The sequence below is a fragment of the Pezoporus flaviventris genome, unplaced genomic scaffold, assembly GCF_033815535.1.
Source record: "Pezoporus flaviventris isolate CSIRO_AGI_PZ_B2104156 unplaced genomic scaffold, CSIRO_AGI_Pfla_v1 ptg000007l, whole genome shotgun sequence".
In the NCBI taxonomy this organism is placed as follows: Eukaryota; Metazoa; Chordata; class Aves; order Psittaciformes; family Psittacidae; genus Pezoporus; species Pezoporus flaviventris.
This window is the reverse complement of record NW_026892555.1, coordinates 31,507,159-31,517,372: the sequence shown is the minus strand read 5'-3', so window position 1 is coordinate 31,517,372 and position 10,214 is coordinate 31,507,159. Positions and strand designations below refer to the sequence as shown.

The window sequence follows — 10,214 nt, the reverse complement described above, 5'->3', positions numbered from 1 at the left end:
GTAAGAGATTTACTCCCCACAAAAATGTTGCTCTGGTAAATTCTGTGTCTTTCAGGACTTTATGCTTTTAATAACTATGGTGAATATTGTACCATAAAGCTCCTGTTGGTTAAACTGTATTGGAATCACGCTAGTATCTTTCAAAAAATTAAAGCCACCAAAATATATTTCAGACACTGGTGTAATCATTTGGGTCAAGCAGCAGCTTTTTTTTTTGGCTTAGGAAAATCCTCCTTCAAAGATAAGGCAAATTGAGCAAGAACTGTGGAATGGAGTTTAACTATTTCTAAGGAAACTTCAGCCCATTGCTTTCTAAAAAGAAAAAAAAAATGCTGCAAGTTTTCAGCAAGTTAATCTTTTTCCAGGATCTAAGAAGTATAAAACAAAGGAGTTTTCACAATTATTTTCTTTAATACCCCCCTTTAATAATCCAACATCATTAAAAAAAAACAGTCATCCTCTTATTATCAATAATTCAAAGGCTTAGAGTCTATCCCTTTAATTTTACAATCCTGGCTTCTCAACAATGAATGTCATATGTGTTTTATAAATAAACTTAATGCAATCACTGCTTATATTTTCTTTATTACTCATAAGCAAAATTGTTACTTGAATGTGATTTCCAATGGTGCAAATAGTGGCTTATCTAACTATGGTTACTTTTGGAAGTAGGTGAACAGACAAAATTAGAAGGGGAAAAAATTTGAAAAACTGAGATTTCATATCTTTTGGAGGAAGAATATTGAGCTGTCCCTAAGCTCTCCAAGTGATTATAAAGAAAATTATTATTGTTTTTATTCAAGTTTATTAATACCTTACATTCTGTTCTCTTTGCTGCTTTGCACAGAAATACTAAAATACAGTTACTGGTTTGTGACCGCAGGAGTGACGAGCTGTAACCAGATCACGATGGCAAATATCATGTTCCAAGTTTGACAAGGCTTAATGTAAAATAGTCATAGGGATTTACGATTCAGAGAGTTGTGCCCTAATATTGCTGGAAACAAAAAGAATTTTCATGTCCATTTTCATGTCCTTTGCCACAATGCCTGTTAAGTCCCTAAGAATGGAGTTGTCTTGCTTGGCAAGCAAAATACATGATCAGAGTTGTCTTTGCTCAGGAATGAAATTAAATGTTTCTTGCTGTGAAGAGTTTTCCCTTTATTCCATTGTTCAGATTGCATTGATTCAGACAAATTGATTGTCTCTGTGGTAAGAGATCCATGCCAAGCAATGACAAAAGTTAAGTCATCTGTAAGATTCAGACTGTTTTGAGTTTCTGTAGACAGATAGATTTCTGGAGGCATCACAACAACTGAAATACAGAGTAGGCAGTGGACTTCTTGATAGTACTGGCTATAAAATGGAATTAATTTCTTTATTTGTAATTTAGGATTTTTGTCATGTGGCTTTAATTTATGAAACTATGTGCAAATTGGTTCCTTAATATGGAATCTCTCTTCAGATCCAAAATTTTTATATACGCATAGCCAGATATTGGTAAAATTATGTTAAGCTTCACATTTAGTTAGATAAGGGATGCTCCAAAGACTACCTTAGAATGAATTACATCCAGAGATGAGCATTATAAGCAATGTTGACCTTTGAAGCTCATTTTAAACAAGTTTCATGTATTTTTACTTCACAATTTCTTTAGTGTGTTCTAATATTTGTGTTTTCTTGACAGAAATGTATTTTAAATAATGGTACTTACATGAACACACTGCAAAATAAACAATAAATGCAAACATTTCATGTCATAAGATTGTTTACAAACCATTTAGGTTGCCTAGATCTGGATTTTGATGTTTACAAGAAGCAAGCCCTCGATTTGTTTGCATTGAGGGAGCAGGTCTGAGGTAGGCAACATAAGCTTTCAGCAGGCATCTTACCTTCTGTGGACCACTTGTGTTCCAGGGAATTTCCCCAGGGACCCTAGGCTATAGTTTGGAAACCTCTTTTTTTAGAAGCTGAGAGTTTGTGTCACACATAAACTTTAAAAGAAGTCTTTAAGAAGACGGTATCTGTTTTCTGGTGAAAGAACATCATGATAAAGAACAATGATAAAGGAAATAACAAGGGAAGAGAATACAACACCTCACCACTCGCCAACCAATAACCTTATTGTTTGAAAAATTGTCTAATGTTTTCAGAAAACCCCACATATCATCATTTGCAGAGCTGCTGATTTTGATTTTATAGATAAAAATTAAGTTAAATCTTGAATGTTGATGTTTTCTGTAAATAGAATCAGAGAATCATAGAATAATTAGGGTTGGAAAGGACCTTAAGATCATCTAGTTCCAACCCCCCTGCCATGGGCAGGGACACCTCACACTAAAGCATCTCACCCAAGGCTTTGTCCAAACTGGCCTTGAACACTGCCAGGAATGGAGCATTCACAACCTCCCTGGGCAACCTATTCCAGTGCCTCACGACCCTAACAGGAAAAAAATTTCCTCCTTATATCCAATCTAAACTTCCCCTGTTTAAATTTTAACCCGTTACCCCTTGTCCTGTCACTACAGTCCCTAATGAAGAGTCCCTCCCCAGCACCCCTATAGGCCCCCTTCAGATACTGGAAGGCTGCTATGAGATCTCCATGCAGCCTTCTCTTCTCCAGGCTGAACAGCCCCAACTTTCTCAGCCTATCTTCATACAGGAGGTGCTCCAGTCCCCTGATCATCCTCGTGGCCCTCCTCTGGACTTGTTCCAACAGTTCCATGTCCTTTTTATGTTGAGGACATCAGAACTGCACACAATACAGAGCAGAGGGGCAGGATCACCTCCTTTGACCTGCTGGTCATGCTCCTTTTGATGCAGCCAGGGATACAGTTGGCTTTCTGGGTTGCAAGTGCACACTGCCGGCTCATGTTCATTTTCTTATCAACCAACACCCCCCAGTCCTTCTCCGCAGGGCTGCTCTGAATCTGTTTATGAGGTGGGTATCAGCCCACCTTACAAGTGTGTCAAGGTCCCTCTGGATGGCATTCCTTCCCTCTAGCATATCAACTGAACCACACAGCTTGGTGTCATCGGCAAACTTGCTGAGGGCGCACTCAATCCCACTGTCCATGTCACGGACAAAGATGTTGAACAAGACCGGTCCTAACACAGATCCTTGAGGGACACCACTTACTACTGGACTGCAGCTGGACATTGAGCCATTGACGACAACTTTTTGAGTGCAGCCATCCAGTTCTTTATCCACCGAGTGGTCCATCCATCAAATTGATGTCTCTCCAATTTAGAGACAAGGATGTCATGTGGGACAGTGTTGAATGCTTTGCACAAGTCCAGGTAGATGACATCAGAAGCTCTGCCCCTGTTCATCACTTGGGTAGCCCCATCATAGAAGACCACCAAATTGGTCAGGCAGGATTTCCCCTTAGTGAAACCATGCTGGCTGTCACCAAGCACTTTGTTGTTTTTCATGTGCCTTAGCATGCCTTCCAGCATGCTCCAGGATTTTGCCAGGCACAGAGGTGAGACTGACTGGTCTGTAAATCCCCAGGTCATCTGAAATGGGGGTTATATTTCCCTTTTTCCAGTCACTGGGAACTTCACCTGACTGCCATGATTTTTTAAACATGATGGCCAGTGGCTTAGCAACTTCATTTGCCAGCCCCTTCAGGACCTGCGGATGGATTTCATCAGGTCCCATGGACTTGTGCACGTTCAGGTTCTTAAGATGGTCTCGAACCAGATCCTCTCCTACAGTGGGTCCAAGGTCTTCATTCTCACAGTCCCTGCATCTGCCTTCCAAGACTTGGGTGGTGCGATCAGAGTATTTGACAGTGAAGACTGAGTCAAAGAAGTCATTCAGAACCTCAGCCTTCTCCAAATCCTGGCTAGCCAGTTCTTCTGAGAGCCTCCTGAGGGGGCCTACATTGTCCCTAGTCTTTTTTTTATTTGCTACGCACCTGAAGATTCCCTTCCTGTTATCCTTAACATCCCTAGCCAAGTTTAATTCTAAACTTGGGGCCTTAGCTTTCCTAACCTTGTCCCTAGCTTCCCAGACAACACCTCTGTACTCTTCCCAGGCTGCCTGTCCTTGCTTCCACCTTTTATAAGCCTCTTTTTTCGTTTGAATTTTCCTCAGGAGCTCCTTATCCACCCAAGGAGGTCTCCTGGCCCTCCTGCTGCACTTCCTTCTAGTTGGGATGCAACACTCTTGAGCTTATAGCAGGTGAGCCTTGAATATCAACCATGAGTCTTGGGCCCCCCTGCCCTCTAGGGCAGGGGGGCCCAAGACCTTACTAAGAAGGTTCCTGAAGAGGCCAAATCTGCTCTTTTAAAGTTTAGAGCAGTGAGCTTGCTGCACGCTCTTCTCACTGTCCTGAGGATCTCGAATTCCACCATCTTGTGATTGCTGCATTCAAGGCTGCCCTGGAGCGTCACATTTCCAACCAGCCCTTCCCTGTTGGTGAGCACGAGGTCAAGCATGGCACCGCTCCTTCTGGGTTCCTCTATTACTTGCAGGAGCAAGTTGTCTTTCACACAATCTAGGAACCTCCTGGATTGCTTGTACTGGGCCATACCATCATTCCAAGAGATGTCAGGGTGACTGAAGTGCCCCATGAGATCAAGGGCCTGTGAGTGTGAGGCTTTTCCTATCTCTCTGTAGAGTGCTTCATCCACAGAGTCCTCTTGATCAGGCAGTCTTTAACAGATCTCCACAGTAATGTCTTACATCGCTGTTCTCCCTTTAACCCTGACCCACAAACTCTCTATTGACAGATCACCTGTCCCCAGATAGAGTTCCATACTCTCCAGCCTATCCCTAACATAAAGGGAACTCCCCCTCCCCACCTGCTGGGCCTGTCTTTTCTAAAGAGCCTGTAAACTTCCATTGCAACGCTCCAGTCATAGGAGCCATCCCACCATGTTTCTGTGATGCCTATTATATCATGCCCCCGTAGACGTGCACACATCTCTAATTCCTCATTTGTTCCACGTGCCATGGGTGTTTGTATAGAGGCATCTGAGCCGAGCTCCAAACGAAGCTGGCTCATTGGCTGGAGTGGCTGGGATATCTCTGCACTGCTCCAGGCATTTATTATAGGTGCTGGCAACTGACTGGGTGTGTTGGGATGGAATGATGCCCCCCTCCCCCAACACATCTAGTTTAAAGCCTCCTTGACCAGTCTGGCAAGCCTCCTACCAAAACTGCTCTTTCCCTTCTTTACCATCAGACCAGCTCCACCAACCCCCACTAGACCTGGCCTACAAATTTCGGTCCTGTGTTCAAGACACCCAAACCCCTGACTATGACATCACCCTTTTAACCATTTATTAACCTGGCTAATCCTCCTAGTTTTTTTTAGTTCCCCCCCCCCCCTTATCCTGGAGAATTGACGAAAAGACTGCCTGAGCTCCAGAGCCCCTGACCACCTCCCCCAGGGCTCTGTAGTCCTTCTTTATGTTCCCCAGGCTACTACTATCTATATCCCTAGCACCCACATGTTATCACCAGGAGTGGGTAATAGTCTGTGGGACTTAGTAGAGCAGGCAGCCTCTCTGCAACATCCCTGATCCGTGCCCCCGGTAGGCAGCACACCTCCCTTGAGACGGGGTCAGGTCGACAGACGAGTGCTTCTGTCTCTTTCAGAGTCCCCTACTACTACAACCCGCCGCTTTTTCCTGGCAGCACCAGTAGAGATCTTCTTTAGCAGTGCATCAGCCAGTTGTTTCTGGTGCAAGTGCGTTTCCTCATTAGCCCCCTGCAGGACAGCAAAGCAGTTCTGTGTGGGGACAACAGATTTAGGGGGAAGCCTCTTGCTTTTGATTGTCCTTTTCCTCCTTTTTTTGTTGGTTTTTTTTTTTTGTGACTATTTCCCAGCTTCCTGGGTTAATGGCCTCCTTCTTTCCTTCATGAGCTACAATGGATGCTTGAGGCCCCTGCTCAGTTTGGGCCAGGAGCAAGCATTCCTGCTTCCTCTCAGCTCCCCCGACATCTTGCAGTCTATTAACAGCATCCCGCAGCTCAGCCCCTGCTGCAGGAGGACCTCCACCAGGGAACACCGAGTGCAGCCCTGCCCATTGTGCACCATTCCCTCACCAGACCAGTGCAGGCACTCTCTACACCCCAAGCTCTGCACTGCAGCCTCCCCTCTCATCGGCTCTGTCTGGGTGCCTACGCTGGCCACCGCCGGGGCAGCCAGAGCAGAGCTCCTGGACCAGGCCCTGGTCATACGACGAGTGCTCACCATCCCGCTCGAACTGCCTCACCACGCTCCTGGTCGCTCGCGCTCCCTGGGGCAGGTTTTAACCAATCAGGGCTGGTGCCGCTGCTTCAGGCTCCGCCCCCTGTGAGTCAGCTGCTCGCTCTCGTCAGCTGAGCTGCCGGCTCCCGGGCAGGTCCTGTCGAGGACTTGAGGCTCCCTTGGTGGCCTTTGCCACTCTGAGTTGAGGCTCCTGGACGCTGATCTCCTCCCCGCTCCTGTGTTGAAGGCGTCCTCTCTTGAGCTACTCACCTTAGCAATTGACTATTCTATTTGTTGACTTGCTTGCCTCCTAAGTAGAAACGTGTAATTTCTTTGTAATTTTCCAGACAACCTTCTCACATACTGAGAACCAGAAGTTTTTCACAGACCATGCTTTGAGAAAGATATCGTGGAAGAACTGTAAAAAAAAATCAGTTATCTGTTCCAATAACCCTTCCTTTTCTATTGACACACAGGTAAGGAAGCAAACAAACAATCAAGCGTACTCTGGCAATATCTCTCTTTCAAGTTCATTCTCATTCTTTGAGATGTTGACCAGTTGATTTTGAGACAATAGCAATGCAGGTTAATTAAATACATTTTCTGATCTCTTGTTAATCAAAATGATACATGCATTGAAATTCAAGAATGTGTTAAGGATTAAATTAGTACTGATGTAAAGGGGACTGCAGCCATAACCTTAAAAACAACTATGCATATGGAAAGGTTCAGAAGTCTACACTTTTTTGTCAGCAATGAAAAAGAGGAGAAATTGAAATATTTTCTTTTCTCTGCAAAACATTAAGCAGACATCACCTGCTACTATGACTAATATTCTAATCATGGTTAGAAAAGGATGAGGTTGAGTATGTGGTCACTTTTACAGGCTTTTCAGTCCATCAGTTTATAGTTTACTGAAACAGTTATAGCAGGTATAGCAAACAGTAGCAGCTACAACATGATAATTTTGCTTACTCTCTCAAGGTTCTGAATATCTTGTTTAGCTTTCAGTGAAAATGATAACCTATCTGAATCCCCTTCTCCTCCAAAACAAACACCCCCAGCAAAAAAAAACAACCAAACAAAACCAACCAACCAACCAACCAAAAAAAAAACAACCAAAACCAAAACAAAACCAAAAAAACAAAAACCAAAACCAAACAAACAAGCAAAACCAAAAAAAAACCGCAACCCAGGAAACTCAAACCCAAAACTTACAGGTACAGCTGAAAGTAAATTAAGTTACATAAAAGTTATCTCATGCAATTCAGAAGTTAAGCTTCTAAGTCAAACAATCAAAAGGTATAAAATTAGAAAACTGAACTGTTTTATAACCTTCACTTTGTGGTATGATACTTCAAAACAGCCCTATATAATTATTTGCTTTGACCCGGTTCAGAAAAAAAAATATGTTCTTTAGCCCATTTCAAGGCCCTTAGACATTACAGTCTGACCTGGTCTGTAAGTGATTTTTCTCCTTCAAGGTGCCAAAACAAAAGAGAGACATGGACTTTTAAGAAAGTGCTGTCAGCATCCTCAGGATGCAGTTTTTATCTTTAACTGCTCATTAAATGAATGCCTGTTCCTGGGAAACTCAGACTCTACTGACATCTTTATGCCTTTGTTAAGATTATAATCACTAAATTCATTCATTCATTCAGGAAAAATAGCATGTGACATGCGAGAATAATTACAATTAACCAACACAGCTTTAATTTGTATTATATAAGACTGAAATACTGAATGAATGATCAATCCCTGGTGAGGCATTATCATCAAATAAGTGTGAAGCATAGCTAAATAATGGATAAGTCAAGGAAATTACACTTAACTAGTGAACAATAGTTGAACACAAAAATATGTTCAGTATGTGAGACAGTAAATAATTCATTTGGGAAAATGGATGTTTAAGGATGTATCAGTATTTCTAAACATAAACATCATCCTTCCTAGGACTTTTTAGAAGACCTTGCCTCTAAAGCAATAATTTCTCCCATCCCTTCTTTAAAATAATTTGCAATCATATTCTATTCTGTCCAGTAAAGTTTATTGTGTTTATTTAGTCTGACCATATCTTTTAATGTCTATTCTCTGAATAAATCGTGGAGAGCAAATTTTTCATGCTGATAATTAACTTTGGCAATATAAGATTTGAATACTCTTTTACTGTTAGAAGATTTGGTACAATAGAAACAGGATATTCTCGTTTGCTTGGAGAAGGCAGCAACTGTGGAATAGCAGGTTAGTATTTTCTCACAGTCTGTGGCAGAAAAGGCATTGTATACGGTAATAATACTTTGTCCTTCTGCACATATTCTTCCTTACATTTCTGTCTGTGTAAATGCTCTCCCATCAAGATCACAACAAAAACCTCAGCTTCTCTCAGAAGTTCATGTGGTTCCCACATTCAAAAATAGGCCAGTTTGTCTTTAGGTCACTTCTCTGGCCAGCAATTGTTTATTTTACTTCTGAGTTCATAACATGAAGAATTCATAATAGAAATCTTATTACCACATAATTAGTACTGACTCCTGCTAACTATGCACTGTTTATTTACACTTATAAACTGTTCATAATTATTCTTCACAATGTTTTGAGTTACAAAAAAAAACAATTAGACCAAGTTGCCTGAATCTGCTACCCTAAAGTTTTACTTAAAGGTAATATTTGTCTCTTCTCAAGTACAGAAATTCATCACAACTGGTGCAGTTGTATTGTATGGGTCAAGACAAGGACAGTCATCGTGTGCATAGGCAGACTTTTTTTTTTCAGGCATGGACATCTGCCTTCTGGGATGACATTTTTTGATGGAAAAGGACAGAGACGGTGAATGAATCAGAGAGACAATCAGCTGGGGCCCTCACGGAAGCATAGCTACTAAAGTTTATATTTACCAGGCATCCAAGTGCTACTTGAATTATCTGTATTCCAGGTCAAATGTCCAGAGTAGGGTGAAGACTACAGTATAAAACATTTGTGCTTGTGACTTAGTCTGTAGAAGAACACAAATTCATAAGGAATTTTCATGAGAGTCTACTGTTGTTATGTGTCTGGATCCAGGCAGATCACCTAGACTTACTTGGCTGCACAGCACACAAGACCAGCATGTTTGGAATTAAATAACATGAGAGAAACTAAATCAGACTGATGACTTAAGAAATACTTTTCATGTTACAGGTTCAAATACATTTGGATGGTGCAAGCAGTCGCAAAGGAGTTGTGCTTGAATCTGATGCTTGAATGCTGTCAGGCCCTTGCTTTGGAGATCCTTGTCCTCACTCCTTGTAGTATCCAAGGAAGGGTAGCACTTTCAGAAAAAAAAGAAAAAAGGCAATTGCAATTACTTGATTGCAGGTACCCATCTGGCACAGATTGTGTGTCCTCAAGACTCACTCTTTGTCTTTTTATGGGTATAAAATGCTTTAATTGTGCACAAAGTTCTCACCAGAGCTCTGGTGTCCCTTTGTTGGGGTATGGTGCTGAGGAAGTTGGAGAATGCAGTCAATCTTTCTTCAGACCATTATCATAGGAGAGGACCTCCTACTTTTAAAGCTGATTTATTTTAACTGCAATGTAAGATTATATCAATCCTTGAAAGTAATGCTTATTGATAACTCATATGAAGATAACACACATGCTGTACAGTGTACCAATTTCAGTGTTGAAGTATCTTTTATCAGTGTTTCTTAAAAGCACGGAGGTGGAACTAGTTGCTTTAGGCAGACATCATTGGGGTCTTTAGTTTAGCAAGGCACAAATTTACCCTAAAATTAAAACTCAGTGCACTATTTATTTCTGCTGTTCATGAAGCTGTCAATAAATTCGCAACAACATGGTCTCTCTAGTAATGTTCCAATGTCAGCTGCTCTTGTGGCCAACTTTAACCTACTGTGAATAGGTTTCATTTAGTTTCCCCATCCTCTGTATACAGTAGGCTGACTATCCGGGAACCATATTTTATTTTCAGCTTCAGTTTCTTTTCCACTGAAAATAAAAACCAAAATTATA

The 10,214-nt window shown here is 41.7% G+C and overlaps 1 long non-coding RNA gene across 1 annotated transcript; it reads left to right on the top strand.

Annotated features, from left to right (window-relative positions):
* The first annotated feature begins 779 nt into the window (after nt 1–779).
* LOC133266332 (uncharacterized) lies at nt 780–9,734 on the top strand. Its single transcript, XR_009742330.1, has 2 exons — nt 780–947; nt 8,979–9,734. It is a non-coding gene; the product is annotated as an uncharacterized LOC133266332 (long non-coding RNA).
* The last annotated feature ends 480 nt before the right edge of the window (nt 9,735–10,214 follow it).